Here is a 22,060-nt window from a genome sequence, read left to right on the forward strand (position 1 = left end):
TCACAAGACCTGCTCTGTGGATTGTGAGACTTATGCATTACAAATAAAAAGGTGCTGTCCTAATGGCATTCCAAAGCCATTTGAAATGAGTTGCTTTCATTTCCTTTTTATGTTGATTATCATTATTTTACCATTACCTTTTAATTTGGAAATGTTAAAATCCATTGGCATGTTCCTTGGAATATAAAGATTATATAGGGTCATTGAGATGAGTCTGGAAATATCAATCACTGGAGCCCTTCTAGTGGGATAATGTTGTTGTTAATATCGCTGGTATTCTATTCTTCACGTTTCCTCCAGTAAAATGTAAAGCGACCAAAATATAAGCATCATATAGGCAAGGATTCTTTTATTTGTTCAATGAACACTGCCTTCACATAGTAGTCAGTTAATATTCACTACTAGAATGCATGTTGAATGGCAGCTCTTTTATTTGCCATTAGCATTGGCCCACTTTATAGCAGTTGGACAAAAAAGTTGGACAAAGTGTTTTGATCTTCTATGAAAAAATAGATATCTCTTTCTTTCTTTCATTGTTGCTTTTTCTGTGGGCAAGTTGATAGATATTGTAGTCCTGATCTTATTTTAGGGCATACAATTGAAATTATTAGATACTTTAGAGTTTATTTAATTATAATATGAAGCTTTGAATTTCTCTTTCATTAATGAATAATTTATTTTATGATAGTGTTGCTTAACTTAGTGTGCAAAGCCTACAAATAAACCTAATAAATATCTTACAAACTGCCTTAAAATAAATATAATGTTTTTTACTGAAATATTTTTAAACATGTTGAATTTGGAATTCCAGGTAATTGTATACACACACACACACACACACACACATTAGGTTTTCATTTGGTTTCTTTGTTCCTATTATTGAAATTCCTACGCTAATAACCATATCAATTTATGAAACTCATTTTGAGAAAAAAGGCCTAAAATATAACTCATTTTAAAAATGATTTTCTCTTAATTTATAATGTAATATTTTAATAAAATATGGTAGGGCAATTTTGTATAAATATTTGTTCTAAGCTTTCTACATAAGTTCCTGCATATAGTTTAGTTTTTAATAGAAGGTTTTTTTTTTTTACTTCAGTATCCACTTTAAAGTCAATGACATTTAGTGTTTTTTACTTTACAGTTCTAAGTTACTTATGCTTAAAAAGTCATCTGACTTTTAAGTTAATGTCCAACTTAATTGTTATCTCTCTATATCTTATTGATGTGTTCTTGAAAGTAGTTAGACTTTGAAAAACATTACTAAGAGGGTTTTTTTCCATCTTTGGAAAGTAACTTGGGATAAATGGTTGTCTTTCATCTTTGTCCTCCTCTCTAACCACAACTCCCCATTCCAGATCATTAGCTAAACTTGTGTGCTGAGGTTAATATTCTTTTTACCTTTCTTGTCAAATTGCTAGATATAGCTTTGTTCAGTTATATACTGTACAAACAGAATCTCATCTTAACTTTTTAATCTCCCTCTTTTTAACTGATGTGTTCACCCTTAGATTTGTTGTCGTTTAGAAGAGGACTTCCTGTTAGAAATATAATAATTTTCCTTCATGTGGAAACTTCAATACAAAAAAACAGAAAAACACATATCAATGGTTTGCATGTGTCATGCTGATAGTTAGAAGGCAACTGATATTAGAAAAAGTGACACCATATTTCTGAACATACACCTTGTTTCATCTTAGAATTCGGTGTCAAACCAATTTTGTACCTCATTGTTACAAACCTTATGTATCTAATGAGTTGTTAATATGTTATTAACTGCCTTGGCCAAACTCAAGATCTTATTCACACATACAATATGCACAGAGAACTTATTTTTATTTGTTCAATCACTCCTATAGTCCTTCATTTATTTCACAAACATTCATTGACACTTATGTGGCAGCACTCTTATAAGAATAGAATATACCCTGTTAAATCAGACATGATACTTGCTTTTGTGGAGCTTATGCTTTAGTGGAGAAACAGAAAGTCAAGCTAAAACTCAAACTATATAATTTTAAATTGGATATGTGCTAATGAAGGAAAAAGTGGCACTGTAAGAAAAAATAATAGGGAGTTAAAGGATAAATAGAAGTTTGCTGGGTGAAATTTATGAAGGGCTGAGGATTTCAAACAGAAGAAACTGATGCAGGAGGGTGCAGCTTTGGAGTCAAGAATGAAGTTCTAGGATATAGAGAGCAAGGAAATGGTGGGAGAGGAGGTAGGATTTTATATATTATTAATGGGAAAATATTGAACAATCCTAAACAGAAAAGCAATTATAAAAGTTCATCTTCATTACAAATTCTTATATCTTTAGTAGACCTGTTTTCAGGCAAAACTTCATAAGAGAATAGTAACAAAGAGAAAAAAAGCAGTGTTCTCAAGTTATCTCTAACTCACCAGATGACTTTAAGTTAGATGGCCTCAACATTTTGTGATGCTTTTCCTTCTTATAAAGTAAGGAGTTTAGATGAGGTGAGGCATCCAATTTCATTTAGCTTCAATTTCCTATAATTTGACGGCTGTCAAGTCATGCTTTGCTTTATTCTATTTGTGAGCCAGAGTAACTTTAAGGCAGTATATTAACTAGGAGAACTATTTCTTTACTTTTAAACTTCAAAATTATGATGACATAAGTATTTTAAAGAGCATTTAGAAAGTAGACAAATGAAATATTTTTAACATTTTGGAATGCTTCTTTTATTTCTTTTTGAAACCTAGGTTTTTGGTGGTAGTGGTGATATTTATTTTTGCCAAACTAACCATTCTATGTAATTTTATAGCATTTTGGGTTGATGACCACCGTAAGTCTAGTATTCCCGTATGTGTTAAAATTTATCTTCACAATTAATATATTTTCACTGAATTATTTAATTATAAATTAAACTACAACTTCTAATACATGTTCAATGAGATATTATTAGGCATTACCTGCAAAGGATTTCTGGAGAAAGAAAGAATTTCTGGTTAAAAAAGGGTTTAGCAGGTTTTCCTAATGCAGTACTCTCGATCTCTAGGATGGAGCTACAGCATAAAATGTCTTCCAAATTTACTTCACAAATTAGCCCTTAGATTTCATGAATTACTTATAATTTTTTTTGTAGACCACAGTTTCTTTGCTCGTCAGTATTAAACTGGCTTGTGTGAGTTTCTAAAACTAAATTTAATTTTGGAAATTCTTAATTTTGTATTTACATTTTGAATTGTGTTTAAATATAAAATTAAGTTTAGTAAAAAGCTAGGTTTTTATTTCTACCTACAAATTCAGTGTCCCATCAATAGAAAAAAAATTCTCAATAATATTTTAAAGTTACTTACTTTAGTCTTTGTCATTAAAGAATAAAATTTACCAGGCAGAAATGCCCCAGAAGCTACCTATGGAGGAAATATGAATATTATTATTACCTACTAATATTAATACACAAAATGGTCAATTATGTGTATAGCAGTTAAATATATATAAAAGTTAAATATTTATAAATGATACAGGACTCACATGTTTGTATGCCTGCTGTGCAGTCACAGTCTGTTAAATTGATAAACAGAGTTTGCAGTAGAGAAAGAGTGTAATGATTGCAGGGCAGCTGAGTGAGGAGATGCGAGCACCCTCAAATCTGTCTTTCCAGAGACTACTTGGCTGGGGTGAAGGGATTGTAGAGGGCCGGGGGCTGGAAAATTGGGGTCACTGACTGGTTTGGGTAAGGGGGATTAAATCACCAGGATGTAGAAACTTCGCCCTTTAGTGAGTCAGCTTCTCCTGGAGTCCTTCAGAGCAGCTGATGTCAGCAGTTTCACTGGTATGTAGGATCTGAAAGAATACCTCAAAGAGAAAACTTAACATTTCACAATGCTCAAATTGTTATCTATGAGTAGTTAAGTTTAACTACAATCTTGTAACAGGATATAAATGATTGTGGGGCCATACCTAGTAAACAATTGTGAGGAAGCAGGACAGACAGCAAGTCAACTTAATGTTTAAGGCTGGATGTGCTGGAAGCTTATTTTTATTTCATCCCCTCCCTCCTTTCCCAAAGAATTTTATAAAGATTATAGGGGTGGTTTCATTTTATATATATATATATATATATAAAACTTCTAATATTTTATCGGTTAATAAAAGCTCAAATTTTCTAGACATTTTTGTTGATTAAGCTAATAAGGTGGCTTTTACCAATGGATCTTGAAATGTGGTATGCTAAATGAATTTCTGTTTTCAAAAAGAATTGTGCATGATCAATAACTCACTAAAACAGTAGACAAGTAAACTATATCACTAAGACAGTAGGCAAGTAAACTATATTTTTAAATTTACTAGTGGTGCAATCTTGTGCAAGTCACCTGACACTTTATGCCTTAATTTCTAAAAGAAAAAAGAACTTCCTAAATTACAGAGCTGGGATCAAATATGAATTAGAAATATAAATGTGAAGATATTGGAAATATTAGAAATATGAATATGAAGGTACCTGCCATAGTGTTAGTGAGTAACATATACTTAACTATCATTGACAAAATTATTATTCTTTTCTTTTTTGAAATAATGGAGACATAGTAGACAAGATTTTGTTAATTTGAGGTGTTTTAACTCTTTATTCAGTAAGTTATTTGTACAAATTTACAGGAAGAACTGAAGGGATATAAAGGGTTCATAATAAACACAGCAGATGATTTCTGATCCTTAAATCCAGAAACTGGGCCCTAGTCTATTTTGTTTTAGTATTTGTAGCAAACTACCTAGAAAAAGTTGGAGAATGACACTATTTTTTTATTGATTTCAGTTTCAAAAATTTCAAAATGTAGTTTTTCATTAGTAGTAGTAGTAATTCAAGCTAGAACATATTATATATTCAACATTAAACTAAGTGATTTACTTTTATATAAGTTATTTCATTTAACCTTAAGAATACTTCATGGATATATTTATATTTATTTTTACAGATTAAGAGATTGTTATTAGCAGAGGTTGAGTAACTTGTCCAACTCTGATACGTTGCTAAGGAGTAATTGACCTATAATTGAGTCAGGTTTCTTCTAAATACTATGCTCCACTGTAAATACATGAGATTACAGGTTAAAGTTTGAGAATTACTTCTAAGTAATAAATAGCTCACTGAATTTTAATATCGATTCTGATAAAATTCTTTATAATGTTTGGGGTTGGGTCAGGGAGAAGGTAATGAGAAGAGAACAGAGCAGATAAGAAACATTTTGCACATCCTACTTCCAAACTGATCCTCTAAATAGATTTTTTTATGCTATCTAATCAAACTGAAACTTTTTGATGGATATAGAAACAAAAAATATTGTATTAAAATATTGAGAAAGTTAGATTGGGGAGAAAGATAGAAAATTTTTTTCAAGAGAATCAAACTATATTATTTAAGGTATATTTCTATGTGAATCTTGAAAGTAGGGAAAGAAATATGTCAGCAAAAATACTAGAAGTAATTTATTCTTTTGTTGACACAAAAACAATAGTTGATTGATTAATATGTAGCAATCACTAATCTAGGATGCTTTTGCTCTGACTTATATTCCTTTCCCAAATATTCCAAACAATGACCTTGTATTAATAAAAGAAGACATTAAAGTAGTATATTGATATTTTACAAGTATTTAGAATGTATATTTTGAAATTTTGTGGTGATCTGATGAGTGACTTTGAGTCTCAAAATTAGAGAAGTTTCTAATAATTCTGGGCTAAACAAAATGTGAAGGGAGTTAATTTGAAAGCAAAAGAAAAAATAACTCATCCATACAAGGAAACGACTTTATGATTAACACCTGACTTTTCATCAGAAACAATGACGGTCAGAACACAATGGGATCACACATCCAAAGTGCTGAAAGAAAGAATAAGTGTTTTGTTCTGTTTATGTCACCAAAGTTGTAATACGTGTAGGATTTATACATAAAGGGAAAAAACTTTAAGAGGAATTAGACATAGTCAATGGAAAGAATATGACAAATAATGTGTTCTAGATCTGGCTTGGTTAGATATAACATGTTTAACTGGATAATTCATGAATCCTTTGCAAATCTTTGTTTCTTTGCCTCTGATATAACTGGGCTGGAGTCAACACTGAAAGCTTGAACTCCAAATATTGTGTATATCTGTTATTTCAAGTTATCTTTGCCTCCGATATAACTGGGCTGGAGTCAACACTAAAAGCTTGGACTCCAAATATTGTGTACATCTGTTATTTCAAGTTTTCTTTGCCTCTGATATAACTGGGCTGGAGTCAACACTAAAAAGCTTTAGCGCCAAATATTGTGTATATCTGTTATTTCAAGTTAGTCTATTTTATGTTTCCTTTTTGATGGAAGCTTGTCTTATTTTGTTCTCTACAGTCTGTATTTTTTTCTTTTCATAATTCTGTAGCAATTGTGTTCCAAATATAAAAATAATTCTTTTGTGCTATGTGAAAATATGCGTCCTTTTATTTAAGCTGCCAGACAGATGTGTTATTTCAAGTGGGAGACTATGATTTTTCTTTACAGGTGATGGGTAGGGTTTTGTTGTTGTTGTTGCTGTTTGTTTGTTTGTCCAACTTTACTGGTAGGTAGATTATTTGAATGACTGATCTCATTAACCATCATTCCTTCTAAATCTGTCTCCTTTTCCTTCTAAGTCTACCACCTTTCCTTCAAGTCTTTCATCTGAGTGGCATTAGAAATTCTCAATAAAATTGGTATTGTGCCCAGCTAAATCCATCTGATTTTTACTTTTAAAAATGGCGAGTTGATGTAACATTTCATCATACTACATAAAAGAGAAAAATCAGAACAAAATGTAATTGACAGTTTTCTGAGTTTCTTTTAGTCTTAAATTTTGAAATTGTTTTTGTCTATTTTTATTTATTTATTTATTTTTTGCAGACAGAGTTTCACTCTGTCACCCAGGGTGGAGTGCAGTGGTGCAATTATGGCTCACTGTACTCTTGATCTTGTGGGCTCAAGCAATCCTCCCAACTCAGCTCCCAAGTAGCTAGAACTACAGGTGTGTGCTGCCACACCCAGCTTTATTTTTTATTAAAGAAAAAAATTTGTAGACATTAGCTTTCATTATGTTGCTCTGGCTGGTCTTGAACTTCCAGCCTCAAGTGATCTTCCCACCTTTGCCTCCCAAAGTGCTGGGTTTAAAAGTGTGAACCACCTCATGAAACTTTTTTTTTTTTCAATTGTCATTATAATACTTGATGAAATAAACAAACTAAAACAAACATCTGAAAATGATGCTAACATAGTTGGGTGCTGGCTTTAAAAAGTCCATTATGTCCTTTACCAGTTATGTTAGTTTTCTAAGGTGGCACTTAAACACATGCACACATGCACAGACTGGGTGGCTTAAACAACAGACATTTATTTTCTCACAGTTCTAGAGGCTGTAAATGCAAGGTCAAAGTGCTCCTCTGAGGACCATGATGGAAGGATCTGTTTTAGGCCTCCCTTCTTGGCTTGTAGGTGGCTGCCTTCTCACAGCTCTGTCTTCACGCAGTTGTACTTCTGTGCACACATGTAGCTGATTTTTACACCTTTCCAAATTTTATTTTATATGGACACCATTTTTATTGGATTAGGACCCAACCCGAGGGCCTCATTTTAACTGAATTCTTATTTAAAACATCCGAATATGGTTACTTTCAGAAATACTAGGCTTTAGAATTTCACCATATGAATTTGGGGAGAGGGGAGCACAGTTCAGCCCATAACTAACACACGGTAAGTAACTATTGACCAGGTTACTCATGTTACTCAAAAGAGATAATTCACTTTGTTAATATGAAGCAATTTTTTTCCTCAGTAGGTGTAAGAGTGTGTGTCAAACAGAAGTAGCATTTTAACATATAAGAGACATAGCTGAGCTCTAAATATAGGAGACAGTATGATAATTTTTAACATTTCAAATTCTCTGCCTGCATTAGAATATTTTTGGAGAATGTGTAAGACAATCTAATGAATTGATTGGAATGTGCAGGAACAAGAAATATGGTTATGGTTTTTACATAAAGCTTTTATATAGTTCCTTTAAAAATATAATTATCTTATTTACCTATTTCCTTAAGGCAATGGGTCTATTTTGTTTTATTATTTTGGATCCCCTGATTTTTCTGACTATGGTTCACAAAAAAACCATAAGATAAAGTACCATCTTGTACTTTATCTTCATGCAACAGTTTTTTTCTGCTAAATTAATATTTTGTATATTTTTATTTTGTATATATTTGGTATAATTCTGTTAATATTTTATATATTTTGTATATTTGTATATGAGATACAGATGCTTTAGACAACATGAAAATATCTTTGAACATCCCTATTTTACCAAGGAAGAAAGATAACCAAAGCACTTGATTTAATAGATTTGAGAATTAATTGGTAAGTTACACGAGTTTCAATTTCCCAGAACTCTAATATATATCCCTGCATTCTTATCATGAAATATACAGAAAACACCATTTTGTTGCATATTGTTACGTTTATTTATATTGTACACATGATCTCAAAATTTATATTTTGCCACCATTTATGCATGATTTTTTCATGACAAATATTCCTAAGTATTCCCATTATATGTTTCCCAGAATAGTGGTTCTAGGAAGTCGTACTATTATCCAACTGTTGATTTATTTATTTATTTATTTTATTTATTTATTTTTTCTGTTTATTTTTAAGGCTAAGTGCGAGTGGAAAAGAAAAAAAAGGAATCTGTAACTGGTTGTGATTAATTAGTTTTGAACACCACTACATTTGGACTAGCCTGCTAATTTATTTTTCATCTATACTTACCTCATCAGCACTCCCTAATTCTTGCTTATCTTAAGCAATTGAAATTTTCACCCAAGCTTTAACCAAGTTAGAAATATATTTTTCTAAAATTCAAACTCCATACCGTTAAGGTCATACCTTTCTGAAATGTAGTAATATTTTCACTACTGTTTAAACCCAAACATTTCTAACTCTGTGTTGCAGATATGGATATGAAGAGGCTAATGCTACAAGTTTATATATTGTATTTTGCACTTTAGTGATTGATCACTGTTTCTTTATGAATGGATGTATTTGTCTTGTTCTATAGCTACCATTCATTGAATTGTTAAATGTGCAATCAGTATCGTATATGAGCTATTCAGATATGTGTGATGTACATGTGCACAGGGATCTTTGTCCTTTGTGATTAGTATAATTGTGTATACCCATCCTGTTTGTGAGTCTCTTGGTCATTCCAAACTAAGCTAATCATCCTGTACTTTATCTTCATGCAACAGTTTTTTTCTGCTAAATTAATATTTTGTATATTTTTATTTTGTATATATTTGGTATAATTCTGTTAATATTTTATATATTTTGTATATTTGTATATGAGATGCAGATGCTTTAGACAACATGAAAATATCTTAGAACATCCATATTTTACCAAGGAAGAAAGATAACCAAAGCATATGATTAATAGATTTTAGAATTAACTGGTAAGTTACACGAGTTTCAATTTCCCAGAACTCTAATATATATCCCTGCATTCTTATCATGAAATATACAGTAACAAGGAAAGAAATTAATATATTAAAGTATCTTAATCTATCCAATTAAATGATATTTTGGAAAGGACTTTAATGCTCTATCTTTTGACGTTGAAATAAAGTGAGTTTATCTTGAAATTCCGTAAGATAATGAAGAGTTGGTAATTACATCTTTACATTTTATTGTTCTTTAAATTGCAGAATCTTCATTATTTCTGCAAGAGGTCACAAGCATGTTCATCTTAACTTGACTATTGTACAAATAAGGCTTTATTAATACATCTATAGAAGTAGCCAAATCATTCATTCCGTGACTAGGCAATTAAGTAATATTGTTAAGATAAAGAAGTAATGACTCAAATTGGTTGGGTAAAACTATAAGACACAAAGTCAGCAAGGTGAAATAACTTCTCTTTAGCACTTTGCCTAAATAACTTTTTTTAAAGCGACATATGCAAAAAGAACATGAATGTATCATGAATTAGTTCGTGCATGGTTTCCCTATAAAATAGTCACAGTAGCAACCACAATTATGGTAAATTAAAAGTTGTAAAACTAAATGTTTTTAGATCAACAGTTTTCTCTTTAACGCTTTTTTCAATTTAATGCTGGCCTATTTTTCTGGGCTTCCATACAGACTTTATAATTAGTTGGATATAGTCATTGTATGATTAATAAAATATAGACTGTGGTGCTGCCATGTTTGCATTTGAATCCTGCCTCAGCCACCCAATATGGCATGAGTGACGTCAAGTCAGAACCTGGGTTTTCTCATACAGAAAAATAGTCATAGAAATATCAATGTTATAATGTTGTGTGTTGGTTAAATAAGACAATTATGTAAAATTGTCAAAGCACAATAGCTACACATAACAGGCATTCAAATATTAGTTCCTATATTCTGATCTCTGTTGCCCTCACTTTTCTATTTCCCCAAATGATAACAGAAGCTGTATTTAAAATCGCTATTCCACTCTATAATTTCTGTTGTGGAAAAATAGAGAAATCTCTATTTTCTTATGTAGTAACTTTTATCTGTATATCTTCTTGAGTCTCTAGAGTTATATAATTTTCATATATACAATTAATTTGACCTTCGGTCTCTACAGATAGTTTATCAACACACTGCTACATATAGACTCAGGTATTTGATTTCCACAATGTGTGTGTGTGCATGCGTATTTATTAATATGTTTTATTTTCTGGCTGTTGAGTTGATGGGAGAAAAGTGAAGAAATCATAAGTTACATTTTTACTCCAAGATAATGTGCTGATTTTTCTTTTAAGGAGTATACCAATATAACTATTTAGACTTGGAACTATTAAGCTATCTTTTTTCTCTTTTTTGTAAGTGTCTCAAGCTGAAATGACTGTCAGCAGGATGAGGCACATGCCAGTATATACTGCCAATTTGAGATAGTTCATATCCCAGGACTTTTTTTAGAATTGTCTATATGCCAATGTTGAGAACATTTCAGTTACTTGCAGAATTTTCCTTTGTGCAGAAGTGAACTCAGTTCAGATATATGGACTTCACTACTAAAAGTATATAAGTCAATTTTCTATAACTGGAGACAACTGACTCAACTTTTAAAATAATTCTAGGTGTCTCTAGGATTACTATATATGAACGCAAAAAGGGTTATAACCACATACTACAATAACTACAATAATTAAAATAACATATAAAATTAGAAACAAATTCATGGCACTCAGATTTAGTAGGTATGTATGGCCCTTACACATTTATTTATCCTAATAATTTGTTCTGATGGCAAAAAGTACCCAAGTAGAAATAATACTGTTAGAAGACATGGAGTAATCTTGCATTTTTCATTATAATTTTATATATAATTTCATTTTTCATCTATAATTTTTGTTTTTAATGCATAGTTACCATGAATTAAAAACCAACCTTATTTTTAGCCTCTTTAAATAAACAGTGAACACAATCAACATGGCAGAGATTTTCAGGAATCACTGTATCAAGTTGCCCATTTCTAAGAGTATTTGGAAGCAGATATTACTAAAAGCAGTAATTAGGGTGCCGTAACTGCCTTGAAGTAATATTGACTGTAAGTATCTTCAGTGTCCAGAAGTTTTCCTGACATACAGCAAATGCTCAACTACAGAGTGAACAATTTTAAAAAGATGTAAAGGCCACAGGATAAGTATAATCTTGAAAAATAACTTCAAATATAAACTTCACCTGATAATTCATTTTTTCAATTTACAATAGTTTATTTTTGTTTCGTTATTTTTGGAAATGGTTGCGATTAAGGTGACACATGCACCCATGATCAGAGAAGCAGTTAATTAGGATGATAGATGCCTGAATCAAGATTTGCTGTTCTGTTTGTGTTTCATATGTTGCAAAAATAATATATTTCCACCACAGTTTTTGATGGTTCGGCTGTCAACACTATGGATATTATGACTGTCCCCTCAGGCTTTGCTGATGAGTCTACACTTATCAGGTTGTCTCCTTCCTCTACATATCTTCCATCATTGCTGTTCTAATAGTATTGAAGTAATTGTAAATCTCTCCCATTGGATTATTTTTTCAAGTTTTGAAATTTTTAATGTATAAATTGTTAAGTTTTGATAACCTACATTTTAGTTTATTTACTTAATTTCATGGTACATATTTAAGACATACACATATGCCATGAAATTATTACTACAATCAAGCCAATTAACATATCCATCACCTTTCATAGTTATATTTTTATGTGATTGGCAAGAGCACCTAAAAAATATACTTTTAGAAAATTTTCAGTATAGAATACAATATTATTAACTATTGGTATCATACTATACGTTAGATACAACTTACTCATCCTACGTGACTGCCAGTTTGTACCCTTTGATCTGCTTTTTTTCATTTCCTCTTAATCCTTATCCCTGATGGCCACCATCCTACTGTTTCTATATACTTGGCTTATTTTTAGATAGCACATACAAGTGAGATCATCAAGTATTTTTCTTTCCATGTCTGGCTTATTTCACTTAGCATAATGCCATCCAGGTTCATCCATATCATCAAAAATGGCAATTTTAATCTTTTTTTAAGATTGAATTCTATATATATAATATTTATATTATTATTACAGTTTATATTATAAGATTATGATATATAATATATTATAACTATATATCATAATTTCTTTATCCAATTGTTTTCATAGCTTGGCTATTGGTTATTTATACAGCAGTAAACATGGGAATACAGATATATCTTTCATATACTGATTTCAGTTCCTTTGGGTATATACCCAGCAGGGGGATTGTGGAGTCATACAGTAGCTCTATTTTAAATTTTTGAGGAACCTTCATACCATTTCCCAAAATGGCTGTATCAGTTTACATTCCCACCAACAGTGAACATGAGTTTCCTTTTTCCACACCCTCATCACACTTATGTCTTTTTTATATAATAACCATCCTAACAGTTGTGAAGTGATATAGTTGTTTTGATTAACATTTTTCTGATTAATGATGTTGAACACCTTTTCATATACTTCTTGCCCTTCGTATGTCTTTTTTAAATAACGTCTATTCAGATACTTCGGCCATTTATCAGTCGGATTGTTTTTTGACATTGAGTTGTGTGAGATTTTTATTTCACGTATCAACCCCTATCTGACATATGGTTTGTAAATATTCTCTCCCACTCTGCAGGCTGCCTTTTCATTTTGTTGAGTGTTTGCTGTGCAGAAGCTTTTTAGTTTGATGCAGTCTCACTTGTTTATTTTTGCTTTTGTTGCCTGAGCTTTTGGTGTGATAGCCAAAAAACCATTGTCAAGGCCAATATCAAGGAGTTGTTTTCTCTGTGTTTTCTTCTGGGAGTTTTATAGTTTCAGGTCTTACACGTAGGCCTTTAATCCACCTTGAGTTGGTTTTGTGTACAGTCTGAGATAAGGGTCCAGTTTTATTCTTTTATATGTAGATAACCAGACTCTCACTGTTGCTTCTCCACAGGAACCCCTCTTTGTTCCAATTTTGGCCAAGTATCTTCTACACCTCCTTCAGGTCTAAGTGCAACAGAAAATGCACCTTTCTCTGGAAAGACATTTATTGTTCACTCATAATTCTATCTTTAATAGACATATCCAATAGAATATACAGTTTGCAAGATTAAAAACAAGGTTTATATTGCTTCATAAGGAGCAAGCACATTTTTGAAGCACAGGGTAATTCTTGACAATAAAACCTGCAACTCATTATGATTTTTAAGTTGTGTGAGATGTGGATACCCAGCATTTTCATGGAGGCTGTGCTTTCTTACATTTTCAGTGATGAAGAAGACATGCCAACAAAGGGTTAATTCCAGATAAAATGAAATGTTCTAAACAGTATGTATTGTTTATTTGAATCATCTGTGGGGGAAGGAAAGATAATTTTCCAAAGAACATTCCTCCTAAATTCTGTCTTAAAGTTGTTTGTAAGTAGAAGATTGAGTTTATATTATGTTACAAGACTATAATGTCTTTATTAAATTCACTGTGCAATCTTTAATCAAATAAGTAAATGCATTATTTATTTCCAAGTTTGAAGCACACATTCTCTTCAGCTGAAATGCCAGTTCTGGAGGAAAACGTATCTAATAATATATGAAACTGAAGGCCGTTTTTACTTTTTATTATTCTTGTAGCATTTAAAGACCAAAAGCCTGTCTTATATCTAGTTGCGTGTTTTCAGGAAATATGCTTTTTGAAACTATTCTCATGAATATGAAATTAACCTCAATAAATAATTTATTTTTGAAATCTTATTTCATGCTAATTAAGTATCTTTGGCCAAAACATTTTTAATCCTCTTATTTGTTCTTTGAGAAATGTTGACAATAAATTCAAAACTTTTAATGGAGAATATTTGAAAGGTCTTCTTAAAATAAAAAAAAAGTTTTACTTTTTTTCTTCATCAAAGTTATGTATCCCTATATTTCTAATGTTTAGGACATAAACAATTAGATGTGATTATGACCACTGAATAACTAAGAACAATATACATTTTTAGATTTCAGGCTTTAAAAGTAAAACACTTGTTAGAATTTTATGGTTAAATCATGTTCTTTGTACCATGAAAGAAAAGAATAAAAATCATCATGTTATATATCAAAATATAATAATGAGGTATCTTCTCTCTCAGAGATCTCTGAACAATGTCATAAAACCTGAACATGTTTCTTTTAAGTAATATTTGAGTGATGAAGGCATCAAAAACTTGGAACAAAATAAGATTAAAGCAGAATAATAGCTTAAAAATTAGGTCCAAATTCTTAGTTGTCTTGTTGTGGCAAAACGTTGGTCGAATGATTAACCTCTGATTTCTCATTTTCTTCACCTATAAAGATGGAAAAATTCAATTCTTCCTACTTTGTCAAACTCTCTGTGAGAAAGCTGCGTAACTTTGAAATTTTGTGGTAGCATAGAATTTTTTAACCATCTAGATTATTAAAAATTCATTTAAAAATTAGCTATTTTTTGAAGTACAAATTCTAATAAATTCTATAACTTTGAAAAAATTTTTCAAGTTTGGAAAACTTCAGGCTACATGGCTAAATCAGAGGGCAATACAGCATGTATACACCAATATATATAAAATTTTTCTTGTAACATTTGAGAGATTCTTAAGTTTTACAGAAGCTTATTCACAAAAAGGGTTGCTACAAATTCAAAAATATATCCTTCAGCCTCTTCCATTAATTGGAAAACATATAATCAGAGTTCCACCTGTCCAAAGTACATAATAAAATACAGCATCCTGAAATAAGTATTTGTTATTTTTATTGGTTATTTGTGAAATCGAAGCTTATTGCAAAGTAAATCAAATAAATTATTCTGTTCTGTGCTTAGAAAAGTGACATTTCAGACCCAAGTTTAGATAATTTACCATCTTCATGGAAATGGAAAATGTTGCTAAGTCAGTTATTTGTTCTTTTTTTCCCTTCTCCTGAGGGTCCAATAAATGATTATTGAACAAATGCTTATCAAAAAACTATTTTGAGCAATATAATTTAGAAGCAATATTACTAAGACACAAGCATTTTTAAGAGAGTTATGAAATATGCATAGAAATGATCAATAAAATCAAAATGTGTGAAATACCACGAAATAGTATACTTGATTGTTATGGGAGTGCAAAGTGAAGAAAGTATTCTAAGGTGAATGTGAAGTTCTGGAAAGTACTTTTTGGCCTTTGACCAGGACCTTGTTTCAATGAAGGAAGCAAGAAGGGAGTAGTGGGGCAGGGACACTGGACATCATGTTGAACAAATAGTAAAGACCAAAGACAAATTCTGGAAAATGGATGGCCTCTTGAGAGAAACATTATGTTTGTGTACCAGCTTGACTTATTACTCTTTTATAAGCAACTTCTAAATAAATGAAACCAAATTTGATTATGTTAGGGATTGCCTGGACAGAGACTTGGATTTTGGAGAAATTCAGGGCATAATTTTCTTGAATTCAAATCATGTAGATCATTGATTCTCAAAGAGTGGTCTTTGAACCAACAACATTAGAGTTACATTGAGACATAAATTCTTGGACCCCAGATCTATTGAAGCAGAAACTCAGGAGATCTCAGCAGTCTCTTTTGCAACATGTCCTCTGGGTAACTCCATTGCATAGTGGAGTTTGAAAACCACTGATGTGGGCAAACAACCTAAGTCCCTCTAAGGCAGTCTGGCACTAACTGTGGTAGCCCATTAAGTGTAGCTCCTGCAGGACCATCCCTCGTTCACTCTGTCTATTAAAGTTTAGTGGCAGATGAAAAGATAACAAATGATAGGGTACAATTTTGTATTTAAACCATAATCCATGAAAAAATCTATTTTCAGTCTTCTGACTAGAAGGTACTTCACTCAAATTTAAGCTATTCTAAATAACAACATTTTTCTGAATTAGGAAGACATAGAGTCAAAGGACCAGGCAATCAATTACTAGTTAGTGGTTAGTTAACAAGAAATAAATAAAACTATTATCAGAATGTCATTTACATAGGCAAAGCATAGCCAGGTAGGTAGATCATATTAGAAAGATTATAAGATGAATAACTACAAATCTGTTCTGCAACACTAGAAATTATGAAAATGACAAAAATTTAGTTATCAAATGAACAAATATTGTAAGATTCCTTCACAGTGGTTTATCTTCATTATTGGAAGAGTGCTTCAGTACAAACTTTCTAGGCTCAGTTTGGCAGAATTTATCACGAATTTAAAAATATGGCCATTGACACAATAATACAGTTAAACAATCATCTTAAGGGAATAGAAATCTAAGCCAAGAACTAAAGAACCAGGAACTGAAAAGGCAAAAGGAACTAAGTGATGGAAGGAGCAAGAGGGAGAGATGTGAGACCTTGTACCAAAAATAAAACTTAAAACAACAACAACAAAAAGTATAGATGGACTCTGTTACCTGAATATGAACATAAAGGAAGAGCAACAGTCAAAATTTTGTCTGGAATAATAGAAATTTTGAAAAAACAGGAGAGTAAGAAAAGGAAACTAATTTTCTGGAAAGAATGTTAAGTTTGATTTTGGATTACTGAAATGACAGCAGGCCATGGAAATGAAAGGAGCTGAGTAGCAGAGGGAATGGGTGATATGGAGTTTTAGATGGAGTGGCTTCTGATTCATCAAATAAAAATAATAGTTGAGATTTCAGAGGTAGAAGAAAAGAGAAAATTTGAAGGCAGAAGATTAAAATTAATTACCCAGGGTTAGAAAAAAATCGTAAAAAAGAAGCCAGTAAAGATGGTGGGATAGGGCTCATGAGTAGTTAAGGTAGGGATGAGGGAGGAGAAAAACCATGGAAATGTGGTTATAGAACATGAGAATAATATAGAAGGAAGGTGTAATTATTTTAAAGAAGAAAGTGAAGGAAAACAGCAATAGGTAATGGTGAGGACCAAATACTGCAGACAGCTTATAGTTTGCTGAAACTGAAGGGACATTGGGATTGACCATTGTGAGGTCATTATGATTGCTAAATATAGTGCGTTTGGTGAATACAAAATGTAGAGGGTGAAAGAAGCAATGTATAAAAACATTTAAACACAAGAAAGAATAGGTTCAGGCATTTGGTAAATGTAAAATATAGTAGACAAAAAATGTATAGCAGTGCATAGAAGCAGAGATAAATTCAGATAAGTATTAATTTTTTGTTCAGAGGCACTCAGTTACCAAAGAAATTATGTTTGCTGTTGCAATTATTATCAGCATAATAGGAGGAAATATTATGCACCCCGTATTTTGAAAGATAGGTGCATTTGAACAGTTGAGAGTAGCTATACTTCAAAGTAACTATCATGGGAATGTTTTGGGGGTTAAAATCCATTCATTAAGTAAAATTTATCAAAAATTTGTCAAAGTACTGTTGGTATCAACAGACAATTTAACTTTATGAATTATGGCTTGTCTTGTAATTCTCTGTGCTACTTCAAATGTATATTTGGCTAAACAATGTTTCAGATTTTACTGTTAGCAGTTATTCTCTAATGTTAGGTAAACATTTATAATGTTTTCAAATATTTGAGTTTAATTTTACAAGAGATTTATTGAAAAGTTTAGTGTGTTGTAAATTTCCATATTGTACAATAAGAGGCAGTTTTGAGAGTCTAAAATATGTAGATACATTTACTTTCACAACTTTTTAGACTTAAGTCACATTATATTTATTCGATAGCAATAGGAAAATAGTTTGTTGATTCCATGTAAAACATACAGAGATGTGTGTTTATACAGATAGTATTTTTGATAAATTGATGACCTTTATTTTATTTTTGTCGGGCTATAACATATTTTTAACCTGTCCTCAAAATATAAATAATAACAAGTAAAATGAACTCTAATAATCTTTTTCACAATGGCTGAAAAAAATTGAATTATTTTTAAGATTCATAAAGTATGCTTAAAATTTGGAAGAAGATACATACTTTGGGATTAGAATTGGCTAGATATAAAATAGTTGGCAGATATCTAGACAATTATCACTGTCATAGATTGGTTTATTTTGTAATTGGGTACAATACATGAATATTGGAAAATTGGGTAAATAAGGTCTGCCACAGATACAAATTTAAACATATTTGTACCAATTTAATAGTTTGTTGGCCTCTTTATAGGTACTTCTGCAAGGCCAAATTCTTTATCAAATTATTTATATAAAAATGAATAATGTTTATAAATGACTAAGATATTTGAATATTTGAAGAGCAATTTTGTCTACCCTTTATTTATATGTACTAATATATTTCGGTAGCCTTGGTTTAGATCAATTTCATCTACTCTTTATTTATATATACTAATATATTTCAGTAGTCTCTGTTTAGATCATTTTGAAATGATTTTTATTAGCATTTCTCAAGTTTTCAGACAACTCTTTTTTTCCCATTATTTTGCTATCACTAGTTACCAATGTTTATTTTTTCAAGTAATATGATCCTTGATATCAACAATTATGACATTCAATCAACATTGTGGTTGATAGAAGCCTTAAGAAAATTACCTGCTCTGATTACTTCTCAGTAAATAGGAGATGCTAACATGACTATATAGAAATAGTGTGTGAGAATTAAATCCAAGATTATGTGTGTGTCTGTGATCTGTAATTTATTAGCATAAAATAACTAAACAACAAAATCCCATCTGGCTATAATTGGGAGAGATACTCACTAATAGAAGACAGGAAGTAGTATTAATCTGATTTCTACAGGACCGGGGGGCTTTTTATTGGTTGAGCCTAAGTTGGAGACTGTTCTATTCCCATCTGAAGGATTTGGGGCCCTAGAACTCCAGTCACTGCCATGCAATTCTGAAAATCATTGAATAGCAACTTTCAAGGTACATGAAGCAGAAGTCCCATTGCCAGGTGATGGAGGTCTTTGGCTTGTGCCTATGAGCCTTCATTGGAGAGGAGAGAATAGTGTCAATATCCATGCAAATGGGAACAGCAGAGGCACAAGTTATAAAACTTAATTAAAAAGAAACTCTACCAAAAATTTACATGTGACTATGCATATACTATGACCCAGAAACTCAATAAAAATGTGTACATGTGTTTAAAAAACTGTACTGAAATGTTTGTGTTAGCAGTATTCAAAATAGCCACACACTGGAGATCACTCAAATGCCCAGAAAATGTAGAAGAGATAAATTAATTATTGCACATTCATGCAATGTGATACTATTAAGCAATAAGATTGAACTACAACTGTGGGCTCTAGTTAAATGACTCTCCAAAATACAGTGTTGAGTAAAGAAATCTAGACACAGAAGGTCCATACTGTATAATTCCACTTTTACAAAGTAGAAAGGAGGGAAAAATAATAAATGATTGTTTTAAGCCATTAAATTTGGAGGTGGTATGTTATAAAAAGTTATGGCAGTGATAACTAACAGATACTCTATCATACTAGGATGGCGTGATAAAGATATGTGGGACAGTAACTGGTGAGGGATAAAGGGATGAGTGAGCCTTATATTTTTAAAGTAAGGGAATATACACACACATAGAGAGAGAGATAATAACAGACTTGCTTATTTAATTGTGTACTAATTATCCAAGACAGGCAGGGGAAGTGCTGTAAAATTTCTTGAATAGGGAGGAGAGAATAGGATCAGCCCAAGTGGATAGTGTTGAAACCCACAAGAATGGATAAGTTTATCTAGTAAGTGATTACATTGGAAAAATGGTTCCGAGGACAGGTTTTTTTCACACTCTAACCTATTGGGAGCACATGGAAATTCTCTTCTGGCACATAATTTTTAGAGTTGTTAATGGAGATTTAGGACATAACATGCATTAAAATGCCTTGTCTACTGGGTGTCCAAAGTAAGTTGGGCGCTTTATGTGTTTCTTGTGTCCCTTCAATGTCTATATAAACTTCTTAAGAGCCTTAGCATTCTGAAATTCAGATAATGACCATTAAAACACGACCTTTATTTCTTCTAAGCCTGAAAGCTGCACATTATTTTAGTTAAATTCTTAATTTCTTCCAAAGTATAAATTTTGTAGAGATAATGTTGATATCCTTTAATCCAATATTTAGGAAGTATGCCATTTAATTTTATGTAAGTTGCTTAGTTTATTTTCTCACACTGTTTTTTCAAGAAATTCCATTTCCTAAAAAATACCCATAGGAGCCTTGGATAAGGATAAAAATGGTAAATTATATGCATAATACAAAATTAAAAATGAGCAAGTGACATTTTTCAAGTTATGTAAACTTGTCTTACATTTGTAGTAGGTGTTTTTGTGTTACTATGAGCTGGATGAGTAGTAATACCAGTTGAAGTCCTCACTGTCCAAATTTCCAGATGATATAGGACAAAGTATTTTGCCGTCATGGACTTCAGATTCCATAAAGAAAGTGCTTATGTTTCTCTTGTTAAATGAATCCTCTGAACTCCTAGAATGTGTAAACTTTAGAGTATGTGGAACATGAGCCTCCCTCTCTGCCTTCTGCCTTCAGAACGATGTCAGTGCTTGAAAACGGAAAACACGTGTCTTTAGGGGTTCCTGATCCAGCAATCACTTATTCCATTAATCTTTTATAGAAGCATTTCTGATGATGTTTGAATTTGACTTTCAGTCTGAGCCAAATGTATATGGCTTTTTTTTTCTGCTTAGTATTCATTGTCACACTTACTCTTGAAATTATAAAAAACTGTTGTGAAACAAACAAAAGCAGGTAAGTTACTTCAAATCTTTTCATGCATCAGCACCCATGGCTGTGGAGGAAACAGTAGTTTATTTTCGCATGAAATATGTCGAGTTTCTGTAGTCAAAATATACAAAGCTGGGCTGCACCTAATTATTGGTATAAATTACATAAAGCATCTAAAAAGTGATAATTTAGAAGACTCAAACCATTGCTATTCACTTAAATCTGAAGAGGATCTGCCTGAACACATATATCTCTGACAAAAAGTCTGAGTACCATATAGATGTTTATGTTGGCTTTCCTTGATTCTCGGCCAGTAACCTCTCCCCACCACTTCTCTCACTATTTTCTGAAGAATACACTGTTAAGTGCAGGAACAAACATTATTAATAAGATAGGGAATAATAAACATGTATTATAAGTTACACATTGATGTTAAAATATATTAAATAATATTTACACTTCTATGTAGAAAATATTTTTGCAACTATTTTTACCATGTGAAGCATTCAAATAAAGTATTATTTTGTGCAATAGAAACAAGATGGTTAATACTTTTTATATGATAACATTACAACTAGCTCAAATATTAGCCAAGCATTTCTATTTTAATATGAGAAATGAATGAACAGATTATATTTGCCGTAATGTAACATCATTTTCTGTATTATGTAAGATCAGTGAAGACAAGGGCCCATGTGATTTTTCAGCAATATTTTAGAACGTCAGCTTTCACCGTGGTGAAGAAATTGGGCAAAATAATTACACAACCTTATATTTTATTCCTTGTTCTGCCACTTAATTGCTGGAACTAATTATTTAACTATTCAGTTTCCCAAGTTTTCCATTTGTACAAA

This window comes from Pongo pygmaeus, chromosome 14 (assembly GCF_028885625.2).
Source record: "Pongo pygmaeus isolate AG05252 chromosome 14, NHGRI_mPonPyg2-v2.0_pri, whole genome shotgun sequence".
In the NCBI taxonomy this organism is placed as follows: domain Eukaryota; kingdom Metazoa; phylum Chordata; class Mammalia; order Primates; family Hominidae; genus Pongo; species Pongo pygmaeus.